This window comes from Lepisosteus platostomus, chromosome 26 (genome assembly GCF_059453375.1).
Source record: "Lepisosteus platostomus isolate fLepPlt1 chromosome 26, fLepPlt1.hap1, whole genome shotgun sequence".
NCBI classification, from domain to species: Eukaryota; Metazoa; Chordata; class Actinopteri; order Semionotiformes; family Lepisosteidae; genus Lepisosteus; species Lepisosteus platostomus.
Window position 1 is genome coordinate 9,290,489 of NC_142636.1, and position 14,448 is coordinate 9,304,936.

Below are 14,448 nucleotides of genomic sequence, written 5' to 3' on the forward strand. Positions count from 1 at the left end.
AATACTTCCAGCATTGCCCCAGCATCGAGAAAATCCCGAAATGTTTCTTGAGCTGATGACTGAGCAGGTGTTGGTGCTCATTCTGTGCTCTAGGGTTCCCAGTCCTGTTCCCAGAGGCTCACAAACCAGCGGGTTTGTGTTCCAGCCGAGCTTTTGATTAACAAATTGAACCGTTAACCAGTTTATTGAAAGGGTTCATTTAGAATGATAGGTTGTTTTCAGCTCTTAAAATGTTGGAAGTTGACTTGGAACTGCTGTATTTTGTAACTAACATAAACTTCCAAGCTTTTGAGGAGAAAGAAGGAACGGGCGAGTGATCCAGAGGCGCAGTTCAATTAAGGCTTCAATCACCTAATTAAGCAAGGCTGGAATGTGTGGGCCTCAGGGCCCAGGACTTGGAGCTCATGGCAGATTCCTCCACTATTGCTGGTATCCTCTCCTCCCACCCCAGTCGCCATCTGCAGTCCTGCCTGCTGCTCACACCTCCACATCACGCATGCAGCTCCAGAGGGGCCAGGGAAACGCACACAGAATCGCCAGACTGGTCCCTGACCCCAAAGGCATGAGTTATATACAGTACACAGCAGGATCTTCATCTCTTCAGTCCCACATGTGTTACGTCACACATGGGGGGGGGGGGGGGGGGGGGGTTGATTGATTTAAAAGTTTCAGAGCAAATAAAGAATGTTTTCCTCACGTGATCTTAAGCAGCTTATTTTAAATAGGGGATGTTTGACCTGCCTTGTTCATATTAAATGGTATACCAGTACAGTACATTAATAACAAAGGAACAGGAATGAGAGGCACAAACTCGGAGCACTGTTGTCAATAGGTGGTTCCTCCAGCTGGAGGAGAAACTGGAGTTCTGTAGTCCCGGTCCAGTTGGTTTATCAGTCATCTATAAGCCTGGCAGACGGGTCCAGTTGTACAAATTAAGCTATAATTATTGGTCCAAATAATTTAGTCAAAGTTCTCCATGATCTGGGGTTGCAGGAGTGGGGTTGTTCCATTCCCTGGCCTCTCTGTGTAGAGCTCAGCATTTCTGATCCACGCCCCCGACGATGTAGCGGGTTTGCTGGGCACGGTCCAGTGTGGACTTCGGCACAGGAGGCGCCTGAAGGATTATATCGATCCTGCTAATTATCAGTTAAATAATTCAGGATCCGGCCGTAGGGAAGTTCTGTTGATGGAGCGGTTAGGTAAAACCCTGTAACTCGTCTGGGGAAACGAGCTTTAAAAACGCCATGATATACCGTGCATCGCTCCTGTGCTGTTGCTTCAGAGAGGTAATTGAGTGTTCCTGTAGCAGCTGTTCTCAAGAGCGTGATGTTAGGGATAGGGAGGAGGATTTCCCCATCTTGATCTTGCTTTCTCTCCCCTGTTCATTAGTTGGCTTTGTATGCGACGTATACAAGTCCGGTTTGGCAATACGAGGCCTGATAGCAGCTAAATTACTTTTGGAGCTGGGGCTGTTGCTGGGGCGTTTCAGCTTTGTAAGATTGTATCCTTGGCACCTCTGGTGCGATAGACCTGCTGGTCGGTTAGCATGGGTAATGATGCATTAAGGCAAGGGTGTAATTTTATTTCCAATTTCCGCCGCGCCGTAGTTTCGTCTTAAATTACGCGATGCTCATAGCCGCCGCCGATGACTGTGTCTTTCCTAATGGTCTCAAGGTAATAAGCCCTGAAATAACCTCCCATTGCTGAGCAGAGGACAATGACGCCTGCGGAATAGACTTCGGTTCTCCTTCCAGTCACCCTGCTGGGTTTTTTTTTTGTGCTTCTTTCTTAACCTCTTCCGTCCCGCGTTCTTATTTTGGTCAGAGAGCTCAAGGGAGCAAGGGTGGACACTGCTTAGCTTTTAAAAAAAACCTCCTCGCAGGGTTCGGGGGGGGGGCACTTAAGCATGTAGTAGAGAGTGGAGATGCGGTCCAGCCCAAGAACCGGCCTGGCACGTCGGATTGCCCAGCACGCGCAGGCCTTACAAGGCGCTGGACAAGCCTGCTGCATGAACCGGTTGCCCCCGCTGCCACAGGACGTAGCCGGAATAGGATTCCAGTCCTATCTAGCATGCACATCCTGTAGAACATCGTCGTGAAGAGAGGGAGTCGTGCACTGGCTCCTCACAGATGGTGCTACTTCGAACCCGGGACCGTGGAGCTGTGGGGTAACGGCCCTGGCGTTTTTGCCACTGTGCCATTTTTTTCCGGAGGAAAAATCCGGCAACCTCTGTCTTGCAGTACACGTTCCGTGTGTTCTGATTTAACAGTCTTAATCACCAGCTATTACTACGAGGCCTTTGGCACAATGGAGTTGTTACACAGAATCCTTGGATGTGCAAGTTCTCTTACACCGTGAGAGGTGAGAGAGAGAATTTGGCAGGGAGCTGTCGGGTTTCTTATCACTGCGATTGCTTCCTGCAGTGATGAGTAAAGAACCGAGCCCCTTCAGGTCTTGCCAGAGGTACTGACACCTTTGAAGGGGCTCCAGTGGGAAAAAGAATTGGTGTTGCCAAAGAGAGGAATTCTTAGTGTTGTGGGGGTGGAAATAAAGGGAGCGAGTGGTTTTGCGTAGTGCCAAGTGTGCTGGGCTGCTGGGCTCTTGTATGGTAGCCAGCACTGTGTGCCAGATGTTCTATTATTCTAAGTCAAGCAAATCACCTTTGCTGATGGGGTGGTGATAACTGAATCTCTTCAGTGTTGAGCGCGTGAGACTTCAGGTTTTGCGAATTTAAGTTTCAGAAAGTTGGACCATTTCAGGACGGCTAACGACTGTGTTCGTTTGCGAAAATGCAGGAATGGAGAAGAGCTTGAATATAGAAAGAGCTGCATTCTCATCCAGCTGGCTACAAGTACCACATCCACTCTCTGTGTTTTTGAAATCGTTTTTTTTATTTCTCCAACGTGTCACCACGTGATCCAGTTCTCCCGTCGGGAGCATCTCGATTTGTAAAAAAAAATGGAAGGCGACTGACTGGCGGCGGATCCCCCAGACGAGGTCAGGCACCTTGGTGATTAAACGGAGGTCGCAGAGCTCCTGTTCAGGAAGTACTGGTACAGGAAGCTCTGTGGTGCAGGCGAGGGTCATGTGTTAATGCCAGGAGAGATGCAGCTCGTGTTTAAGCTGCGTCGGCTGTGCCTCTTCGCGCTCGGTGTGCGACAGTGATGCGTGCGTGCATGCGGGTGCGCTACATTTCAGAGGACCAGATGCGAGCGCATGTCCTCGCAGAGTGGCAGCTGCCAAGAACCGGGCACTGCAAGGTGTCAACAGGGCAGCTGTTGCACGAATAGCATCGTCTTTAAAATGTGAGAGTCCTGAAACGGTTTGTTTCGGGTCTGTTTTCACCCTCTATGGGGCTTAGTTTTGGCAGAGTGTAGAATAGTACATAAACATAGAGCAAGAGTCAATGAGAGGCCCTGACAAGTATAGAAATACAAGTGTGTGTGTGTGTAGGGGTATATTTGTGGTTTTGTGGTCACTGTTGAGACCCATGAGTGACACACTTGAGGAGAGCAGCTAGCAGTTTCTGTTACCTTTGGCATATTTATTTTTCTGTTATGCTCGGTCAGCTCTTTTTGCTTTAGCTGAAGTACAGTAAAAGCTGCACACAGATTGGCAGTGGCCGGTCCATCCTGTCCCGTTTGGATTTGGGAGTAAAGGCCAATAAGTTTGCCGCTCATCTGCTGGGTACCAGCCATCAAATATTGGTTTTGACCATTTTGTGATGGTAGAAATAGGTCAGACTTCTTAATTGGTCCAGTCTATGCTCCCTGTTAAGGGAAGAGATTAGTATTCCTGGTATGAAGCCTAAACCATTTCCATTTTCATGTGTGTATTAAATTTTATTACCAGTCAGTATTTCATGGTGGGCATGTAAGTGTCAGGGCCTGTAATTATCTAACCTCTCTTGGGACTCTCTCTGTGTCAGGCCTCTGGATTTCTAATGGGGTTTTCTGCTCTCATTCGGGCACAATGTGCATCATTTAATTTCTTTTTCCCCAGACCTTGAGGTAAATTAAAAGGCTTTTTTTTTTGTCAGTAGTTTAAAGTTTTGGTCCGTGGTCGCAAAAGGTGCTTCTGTCAGCACTCTATAGTAAACTTTTAGGCGCTGGAACTAAGCATGTTGGATTTAGATCTGTAGGCCTTATAGTAAGTGTTCATGATCTTTTATTTTCTTCATCACTGTGAAAATCTCATTTCAGGGAGCTTCTGTTCTAAAGAGCTCTGGCAAACAGGCGCGGACTCCTGTGAAACGCAGATAACAGCAAAGTGCACAAAAGAGAGCAGTCACAAACATCACAGTGTATTTGTGTGGTGGTGTTGGTGGTGGGGTGATACCAGCCATGTAGAAACGTTTTCTGCGGGGGCAGGGGCAAGTGGAGGTGGCAGCAATATTTATTTTTGTCCGATCTGCCTGTTCAGTGTGCGTCTTTATCCGTTACTGTACAGTACGTGTCGTAGGTTTTGAATCATGCTTGCCAATTTTTTTTTCCACGAATGCTCATGTAGAGGAGCTTGGGGAGGGGGGGGGTCTGTTGTTCTTGGAAAAGACGAGGGATACAGAATTCCTTTCTTAGCACATGGAAGTGCACGGGCCTGTTGGACCGACTTGGGGGGGGGAGGGTCTCAAACCACAAAAGTTTCTCACAGATAGTTAACCAGCAAAACAGTGGGGCTGAGAATTTGGCAGCCGTCGGAGAAAACATTTGGACTCTGTTTCGTGACAAAAGCCTTGCTATATTTAGGACTGCTTATGAATTTTGCGTTTGTGGCATGGCTTAAATATTTTGTTTCCGTAGGCTTGCGCAGAATGGTTGAGATGTTTTGTTCTTTCATCCCATTTTCAGCTCAGCAGTGCCAGCAGTCTGGCCACGTAGATGCACATATATTTTTGGTTTTCCTCAGCGCCTGTGGTATTTAATTACATTAAATGCACGAAGGGCTGTGTACAGTATCTCGATCTGAAGGCATGAAGGGGGTCGTTCTTCTCAGTCGGCCGCTTAGTCGTGTTGTTTTTGTAAGGAAAAAGACTTCGTAGCTCTCCAAGATAACAGTAAGCAGAAAATGAAGAAACGGGGATACGTTTTCAGAAGCAGAGATTTGCAGGATTGCTAAATTCCTGCATTTCGAGTGCTCTGACCTCAGGTTTATAGTGATTTGTGGCCCCCAGTTCATTCCTTCCCATTGCGCAACCTTTTATAACGACGGTTTTACTGTTTTGGTGAGGGTTACCAGAGTGAGCAGTAAAGTACAGAGGAGGGGAAGGGAGAAGGGCAGTTGGATACATCTGGCCTCTTGAAATGAGCAGGAAAAATCCTTATTTTTGACATTGTCACCCCCCCCCCCCGCCAAATGCACACCGCCTCTGAATTTGCAAGCTTCTTGGGACAGGAGCTATTTTTAAGTCCTTCAGCGAAAGGCAAGGCAGTCAGTGTAAGGTCGTGTCATGTACAAGGCTTGACCTTGGCAGTTCACCAGCTTGTGCCCCCTCTCCCCCTCGTTCCGACAGGAGTGAGGGAGTGTCGGGTTTAACCATGTGCAGGCTTGCCTGCGCGCCTCCGTCAACGAGCGCAGGCACAGGCCTCTGAGAAATTTGTGTACAGCAGCGATTCTCCTCCTTCTTACTTGTTTGTCTGTCTCGTGATGTGGGGCTTGCGGATTTTGCTGTAACTTTAGCTCACACACGCTTCATGAATCGCTCCTGCAGCCAAAATCTCGGGTGGAAGGGGGTGGAAAAAAATCACAGGTTCTCAAGTAACCCGGTAATGGTTTCCATGGGGCGCATATTGCTGCTGCGCATTCTTCTAAAGCCTGTCGGAGGGGAAGTTGAAGCCAGCCAGCCAGCCCTAATATGCTTCCCCTGCCTTGATTTCTTCCCCAGTGTTCAGGAATGTTCATCTAATCGATTAGGTATGCTGGATCAATACCAATATTGAGCTGCAAAAACGTTTTTAGATTTAAGTAATGCAGGAGAAACGGATTTAAAAGTGTGGCAAGTTGTATAAAGTACTTTAAGTACTTTTGCAGGAAGCGTTGTAAAACCTTGGCCTTTTAAGAGAGTTACAGGATAGCCCCCTCAAGTTGGAGTCTGTATTCCGTGCTTGAGATGTCCCGTGCAAGTGTAGAGAGGAATCGCGCTGTGCGTTTAAGTGGCTGACTGCTCTTTGCCGCAGGAGGGCTAGGGGATCCATTAAGTGTTCTGGCTTTGTTTGTCAGCTGCCATTATTGGGGCGTTAATGGATTAATCCCGTCAGATTTTCCTTTAGCACTTTGGTAATAATAGAGAGGGGGCCCGCTGGAACAGAAGGCACGATCACATTAAATTATATCAAGCGTTTCAGTCGGCGAGCAATCCCAAACCAAGGTTAAAGAGGAACAGTTGTGAAGGACACCCCCCCCACACCCTTTTGATTATTCTTCTTAATTAACTGTTGGCATTAATGTCTTTATCAGTCACTGGAGAGGTGATCTTAATCCATGCAGAATGTGTGACTGGATTGTACAAACTGTCCTTTTGTGCTCCTGTTTCTTTTTTTTGTATCCTGCTGCCCCCAGTACAGGCATCGCTAATCAGATCTACTCTGCGCTGCGTTAAATTACTGTAATGCATTCTGCCTGGGGAGTGGTGAGAATGCACACCGCTTGTGCCCTTTCTTTGATAAATCTCCCGTCACGCCCACACGCCAGCGTCGTGCGGCAGGTGTACGAGAGGGAACAAGGCTGCAGATTGGCTTCTCTTCTCCCTGGGGTTTGTGGCCTTTAATGACTTCTTCCCCAGCCTGATTCATCGCTCCCCTGCTCCAGCACCTGAATTGTGTGAATTCTGTCCTTTTTGGAGTGCATGCTGCTTGCTGGTGGTTAATGAAGACGTGTGCCAAGATTGGGGCCCTAATTAACTGGAAATAATTGTAATAATTTTGGGGGTAGGTTGGCCACCATTCGTTTCTTGCCAGTTACCCTGGGATAATCTTCATTAACTGCATAGATGGGTTTTCTTTTTTTGTTTGTTTCTCTGCACAGAGAAGTATTTGCCCTGCTTTCTTCTTCGTTTGGGGGAGGGAAAAAATGTTTTTAATTATTTTTGGCTTGTCCAGCTTTCTCCACTACATCATCATGGCAACATCAGGGTTTTAAATCCGACTCCTGATTATGCAGCAATCTTACCGGCTCCAAGTTTTGCATTGCTGTCTGGCAGAATCCCTATGCACAGGAGTCTGAGCTACTGTAGTTTACTATACTCTTATAAAGCTGAGCTGGAGATTTCATGCTTGTTGTCTTGTGCTGAGTAAATGTGCAAAACCCTGCTATATGTAAATAGCTGACATCTTAAAGTCAGACGTGCTGCATTTCTGCTTATTCAGTACAGTTGACACAACAACCAGCCGAGCATAAAAACTGACACCGTATCAGGCTGCAGGGAAATGAAAGTCTTTTTTTTTTTTCTTCTCCGCCCACAATCTCATCCATGCATCCCTGCTGTGTTTTCCCACAGTTGTGTAAACGTTGGTCTCCTTTGCTACCTTTCCCTCAGTCCCTGGGTGATCCATACGTTGTGGTCACTGGGTGTTTGAGGCTCCTCCATTTTGTGCCAGAGGGTTTGCCACAGTGTCTGCAGTTTTACTCATGCTAATCTGACAATGTTTTGTCGCGAGATGGAAAGCTAGTAAGTGGCTCGATTGCAGCAGAACACAGTTAATTGCACTTATCATTTCCCATTCTTTCTGGTACAGTGTGGTGCAAAATATCCAAGAATCTTATAACCTGAGGTGATTCTTCCAGGTCTGATGGAACTCTCCTTTCCAAAAAAAACAAGCAACACTGGCAGGAAAGGTTAAAGGTCGTGGCTTTGTCGACCTTAAAAGGTCCAGAGAATTGTGCCATCCCTCTGTGGCTCAGGGGGACGAGGAGGGGGAGTGTCTTGAAACGAGCCGAGAACCAGAAAAGCTGTTTCTTACCCCTCTGTTTTGACTCGGATCCTCAGCGTGCGCGTTCTAGCTCGCCCTCGCTACCGCCGAAACGCCACCCACACGCATACCTGCTCTTAATCGGCAGGAGCAGAGGGTCTGGCAGCCACGTGTGCGTTGCCCCCAGGCCGGGACAAGCCCTGATCTCTCTGAGAAGCTGTCAGCGTCAGCCCTTTCCAGAGAGCATCTGGTTTCTGTTTTCTGAATTGCTGGGGGGGGGGGTTGTCAGATGAGGCACTGTGCATAAAAATTAGCAGAGCGGTCCACTCCCACACCCCTCTGTGCTTCCGCACTTGCAATACAGATCCGTCACCCTTCTGCATCAGGCCCTGCTTGGCATGGCCTTGCCCAGCGCTGACCCAACCCAATAGAAATGAATCCAGTCTGTCACAGTTACAGCCTCTCCCCGTTAGGTTTGCTCTTTTTTTTTTAAATGGAGTTTTCATGAGGATGATTTCCAGTCAGCTAAAAAAAGCAACATTATCTTTTTATAAAAAAAAGTTGTTAACTTGTTTAAAAAAAAAAAAGACTCCCAAGTAACCCGTTTGCCACTGTTTTTGTTTGCTTGCCAATCTGAACGTCTACAGAACAGTTCTCACAGCAGCGTGGATCTGAATGGGGTCTAGGATTAAGAGCATCCAATCACCCGAGATTTGGAACTACACTGGGCAGTGGGGGAGGGTGAAGAATTGAGGTGGGGAGGTTGCCGAACCACAGCGGGATGTCTTGGATTAATCTGACGTTTAGCTCTGGCTAGTCTGCTTCCAATCTGCCTGGTTCTGAATCGCCGGATGAAATGGATGAGGACAGACCCTGGGAGTGGTCTCAAGTTCACTAATTCTTTTATCCGTACATTCACCCGTTTCTCATGCCCTGCGTGTGGGGTTCTGCTGTTCCTTCTCCACGCCGCTTCCTGTGCGTTTCAGTCCGACTCGAGGTCTAGCCTAGTCTCGGTCAGTCTTGGATCCGGGAGCAAAGAAGTGGAAGCTGGCGTAGTGGCCAGCAGGGACACCAGCTGTGGCCCTCTTACCCCGAGGGCCCTCGGAGGATCCGTCTCTATTGCGTATTCGGTCTGCGCTGGCGTAGAAGAGACCAGGACAAGGTCATGAAGAGCAGTTACAGATAAGAGGATGGCATTCAGTCCATCGGGCGGGCTGAGACTAAGGTATCTCCACCACACCAAAGGCAAGGGAATTAGATTCCTTTTTCTCCGTGACGGCATAAGAAAGGATTCAGTAGGGAACTTTCATGGGAGAATGTGTCACATTATGATACTGTGTACCTGTCTGGCAGATTTCCTTATGCAGGGGGGGCTTATATTGGGTAGAAAGTTTAATATGCAGTGTAGGCACAGAGGAAACAAACTGTTCCAGGCAAATACAATAAAATACATTTGCAAGGGAAGAATAATAATGTGGGGAGCTGCAGAACAATACCGCTATCCACAAGAAAAACCGAATGGGATTTGTTAAGTCTCTGCCAAAGAAAAGTGAACTCCTCTCAGAACCCAAGCGCATTCTTAGTACAGTACGGTTCTATTCCAAGCAAATCCGAAGGGATTGAGTGTCGATTGCGTTGTGATTATTGAGCAACACCACCCACTAGGTAGACTTTTGAAAGTAGCCATCAAGCACTCTCATTGTGCTTTTTTCTTCCAGGTTTAAAATGAAGGAATAAAAGCGACCCTGTAAAAACGCTTTTTTACAGGTTCTGTCTGTTGATCTGATTAGGGTTCTGATAGACCCTTTATCCCACTTGTGCTTAATACTGCATGCCGTTTCAACCCTGAGTTGCTTTGTTCCGGACTGCAGAGCAGTGAAGTCTTTCCATCTCGGAATCGTGGGCGATTAACTGGACTGCTACCACCCCCCTCTGGGGCTCAGATTTTAAAGCTTTAGAATCGATGCTGTTGCTGTGTTGGTAGTGGTGTGGTACCGGTTGCTGTGCCCTGTAATGGCCAAGAACAGAACGGGGTGTGCATGGGTGCATTGTTGTCGTACAGAGCTCTGATGTCCAGTGGTCTCTGGCTGAGATACGAGAGGCGGGCATTACGTTTCCACTGTCTAGAGTGGAGTTTTCCTCCTCGATTTGATGAGTCTTGGATGGCATGGTCCTGTACTGTACGTGCAGGGTTGCACGTCATCCTGTCGTAGTAGAAGTTTGCTTTTTCACCCACTCATGTAAACCTCAGACGAATGGGACTTGATTAAGTAGTACTGTATGCTATGCATGGGCCATCAGTCATGATTTTTCAAAGACGCCGTTAGTACTTGTTAGATCTCTCAGCTGACTTGCTCTGAAAACCAAAGATTTTTATCTTTCCACACTCTAATCAATCTTGAAAAAAACATTTAAAAAATCCATTAAGGACTACTATAAATACACGCACCCTAATTTGTTCTCCAAAGCAGCGCTCTTAAAACAAAAACTGTGCTCCGTACCATTTGGGAACAATTTGAATTCTGGGAAAGGGATCCAACGTTTCACTCAACGACAACAACAACCAACAAAAAAAAAAAGTTGAGCTCAGACGAAAACTATTCTGCCCACGACAACAGTCACGCAACTCCTGAAGAATCTGGATCTGGATTTTTGCATTTTTGAAAATGCTCATCAGGCGGGGTGCGTGCTTTGAATGCCAAATTAGTCCTGTTGTGCTGCTTACCAGATAAAAAAAATGAAGTCATATTGGGCTTCCTGTCAGGTTTGTTGGATTAATATTCCAAGTATCTAAAGATCACGAACTGTCCTCCATGTCAAATTGTAGTATTGGCAGCTAACCACTGCCTTTTAAGAAAGCCATAAGCCCAGAGGAGGATAGACTCTCCCTTTTGTGCCTTGATTTCTTCCTATTTTAATCTCGGGGAGTTTTTCCTTGCCACTGTCGTCTTAGGCTCGCTCACTGGGGGTTCAGGCCCAGAAATCTGTGAAGCTGTTTTGTGACAATGTCCATTGTAAAAAGCACTATACAGATAAAACTGAACTGAACAGTCCATGATCAACATGTGGGCCTTATGGGGTGAGTGGAGCTTAAGCCAAACAAAGTGAAATAGCTCTCTGCTTGCTTCCGGCAAGTTCTGTATTTTTTTTCCACATACAGCTAGAGAGAGACTGACACACAGACTGAATTCTGCAGTGAGTTTCGTGTTGCTAAATTCCTGCATTTCGTGTGCTCTGACCCCAGGTTTGTAGCGATTTGTGGCCCCCAGTTCATTCCTGCTCATTGCGCAACCTTTTTATAACGGCGGTTTTACTGTTTTGGTGAGGGTTACCAGAGTGAGCAGAAAAGTACAGAGGAGGGGAAGGGAGAAGGGCAGTTGGATACATCTGGCCTCTTGAAATGATCAGGAGAAATCCTTATTTTTGACAGTCCGCCCATCCCCGCAAATGCGCAGCACCTCTGGTTTTGCAGACTTCTCGGGACAGGAGCTATTTTTAAATCCTTCAGAGTTTCTTGCCCTGAATGGCGAGTGGTTGATGTCGGATCTGAATCCAAGGCTTCCCTCCTGAAACGGAGAGAAACTCGAGGAATAGTCTGCATTGTCCACTGTCTACTACATACAACTGCGAACCACAGAAGTGCAACGTTAATCGGAGCATCGATATACCGTCATAAAGACAGGTCCGTGTGTCTAGGCTGCAAAGGAACAAGGTTCTTTCCATTCTGAAAAGAGAAAAAAGCCGACACAACGTTTTGTCTGGAGCCTTCTTCAGGTGTGTCACGCAACGAAACGTTGTTTGTGTTCTTGTCTCTCCAGCATGGAATAAACCTTTACTTGTTCCTGTTGTAAAGATGTTGATGTTCGCTGTAACTTTCTTATTAAACAAGACACTGTGCAATATTAGAGTTTAATATTTTTAACGTTGTGGCAAGGCTATCTTGGATAAGAACGAAACACTTTAATCTTCAAACTTGTACTTGGTGGTCATTACCCATCTTTATTGTGGAAATTGGAGAACCGCCTGGTTTTGAGGCAGGTGCAGTTGGGTTAATATTGATCCCAGCCTCTTTGAGGATTTCTCCTCCTCGTCTCATTGGGTCACTGGAGAACATCTTTCTGTTCAATCTGCATCTCTAGGCTTTTCCTCTGCCTGTGGGTTTTGCCTGCCTGTGCAGTTAGACTGGGAAAGAGGAATCAATTTCCTCCCCCCGACCCCTTCCCAGTTTCCTGGTTCGTGAAGAAAAAGGTTTGCTTTGGGTTAAGTCCAGAGCAGAGCAGGCTTGAGGTCTCAAGACCCATGAACCTAACCAAGTTTGTGAAGATGAAACGGTTGCACACAGTTTAATTATATCAGGGGTGCATGAGCTGGATTGCAAAATGATTTATCAAGTTGCAGCCAAAGTACGTAAAAGCGATATTTTTTTTAAATCTGTATTCAAGAAATATAGTACATGACATCTTCACATGTCATGGTGCTTAAGGAAGAATTTGGGCTCTACACCCTTATAAATGTTTACTGCACAGTACAGTGCAGTAAGGCCCAGTAAAATTGGGGTAAAAGCACAGTACAGTGTAATACAGCCCAGTGAGATCAGTGTAAAAGCACAGTACAGTGTGATACAGCCCAGTAAGATCAGGATAAAGGAGCTGTCAAGGGCGGCTTAGCCCAGTGACATATGGTAGAGGGTGATGCCAACTGGGGGGAAACAATGTCAAAACAAACATGGTAAAATCTGCTAGAATGCCTTCCAAAATTCACCACATCAAGCTAGGACAGGCATGATTAGATATGCAAACTTGATTCCAAGAGATGGAGATGGCGAGATACAGTGCTACTTGCGTTTTTACCAAGGCAGAAAAGGGAAAGATTAAACTTTCATGTTCTCTGTTCAGGCAAGCTTCCTTTGTTTTTCTCATTCCGCGGAGAAAGAGATAGGAGGAGAGGAGAAAGTGGCTGAGGGGCACAGCGCTTTAATAAACCCCGACTGACGCGTTCCAACAGGCTTCAGCAAAGCTGTGCGGTTAATGCACAGCAAGATTTATTTCTCCAAACATCTCCCAGCTTATCCCGATCCAGTCTCCCGAGCGAGAGCGTTATTCAGTTTCTCTTTCTCCTCAAATGACCGCTTTGATACTGTGGGCTGAGGAGGAGTGCAGTGAAGCCCGTCGGAGAGCAGGATGGCTTTTCCTGCCTTTCGAAAGACGCGGATGTTGAGGAGGATGTGATTCCTGTATCATGAGACTCGTTGAAGGATTTGATGGCTGTTCTTAAGGCTAAGTGACCTGAGGGCATGAGCATGCTTTGGAAAAGCCAAGGCATCATTGGTGAGGTTTACTGTGCTGCCAGTGTACGCTCCTGGATTTCCTCCTTTCTGTCGGTTCAAACTTTTGCCCTCCAGATGCATGAGTTTGCATGAGTTCTGGGGGGAAGGGGTGCTTTACTTATTCGATGAGACTTTGGCACGGACACAAGTTTTTCAGCCGGCCTCATGTTGCGCATCTACGGTACCTGCCTCCGGATAAAGTCCTCAAGCCACCGAGGCGCACCGTGTCGGCCGCGGGCGTCGTCCTGTCCCCAGCGCCGCTGTGGCGCGCGGGCCCTGCGAGGAGGAGCGGGGCGTGAAAGGGGATGAGCGTCCCATCCAGGCTGGTGCTGCTGGGAGTTTAATAAACAAAAAGACAGCTGAATGTGACGGCAAACGGCTGTGACAGCAGAGCCGTTGGCGGAGAGGGTGGGGGGAAGCAGGCGAATTTGCGGCATTGCGTTGGCCTGTGAAGGTCTCCAGTTCGGGCTAAGAGCTAGTGTGCAGAATGGGCTTAAATTGAGAGCAGATTTGCTAAGTTTAGTCCATGTATGTTTGGGCCACACTTGGTGCAGAATCTCATTACTGTTCTTTTTTTTCCCCCCCCTTTAGGTTGTGGCGGGGAATTAAATACACTGATCGCCCTGAATCCGATTAGGCCTTTTGTCTGGATCAGCTGACTGCGACCCTGCAGTATAATAGGCTGTGTGATCTGAAGCCAAGGTAAGAGGTCTGGCTGGGGTTTCAGGAGGGGAGGGGCCCCATGATTAACCCTTCCTTCCTGCTCTGTCCTGCAGCTTTGCGTATTGCTCTTGTGCTGTTCATGCATTCCCCCTCCCACAGTGCCTGTCATCGTTTAACGAACTTCAGGATCTAGAGGCTGTGCGACCCACAGCTGACGCACAGCGGTACAGGTTGCGCTCTTGAAAGCACAAGCGACACATTTGGTTAAAGTGAGGCGTTTGAAGTTTTTGTTTAGCATTCGTTTTTGTTCCGGGGACAGGTTGACAAGCATTCCTCCAACACCCCAGCTTAGGTGCCGGGTAGAGTCCTTGGCTGTCGTCCAGAATAGCACAGATCCAAGCTGACACCGCATGACCCTTGCCCGCTGTGTCCCCACGCTTACAGGGGGCAAGGCCGAGACCCCCCCCCCCCCCCCAACAGCCCCTCTCCATCCCCAGCCAAAGTGCTTTCCCCCGTGTGACGCGCGCTGGATGCCAGCCCAGATTTCGAGGAGGC

At 47.5% G+C, this 14,448-nt stretch overlaps 1 protein-coding gene across 9 annotated transcripts in view; it reads left to right on the forward strand.

The window, feature by feature from the left end:
• sema6cb (semaphorin 6Cb) overlaps positions 1-14,448 on the forward strand; it is a 123,327-nt gene that overhangs the window by 7,002 nt on the left and 101,877 nt on the right. For 8 of the 9 annotated variants that reach the window (XM_088621556.1, XM_088621555.1, XM_088621560.1 and 5 more), the window contains exon 2: positions 13,822-13,932. The exons of the other annotated variant lie outside the window; for it this stretch is intronic. The gene's annotated coding sequence lies outside the window, so the exon portion shown is untranslated. The remainder of the gene's footprint in view (positions 1-13,821; positions 13,933-14,448) is intronic. 9 annotated transcript variants of the gene reach the window in all.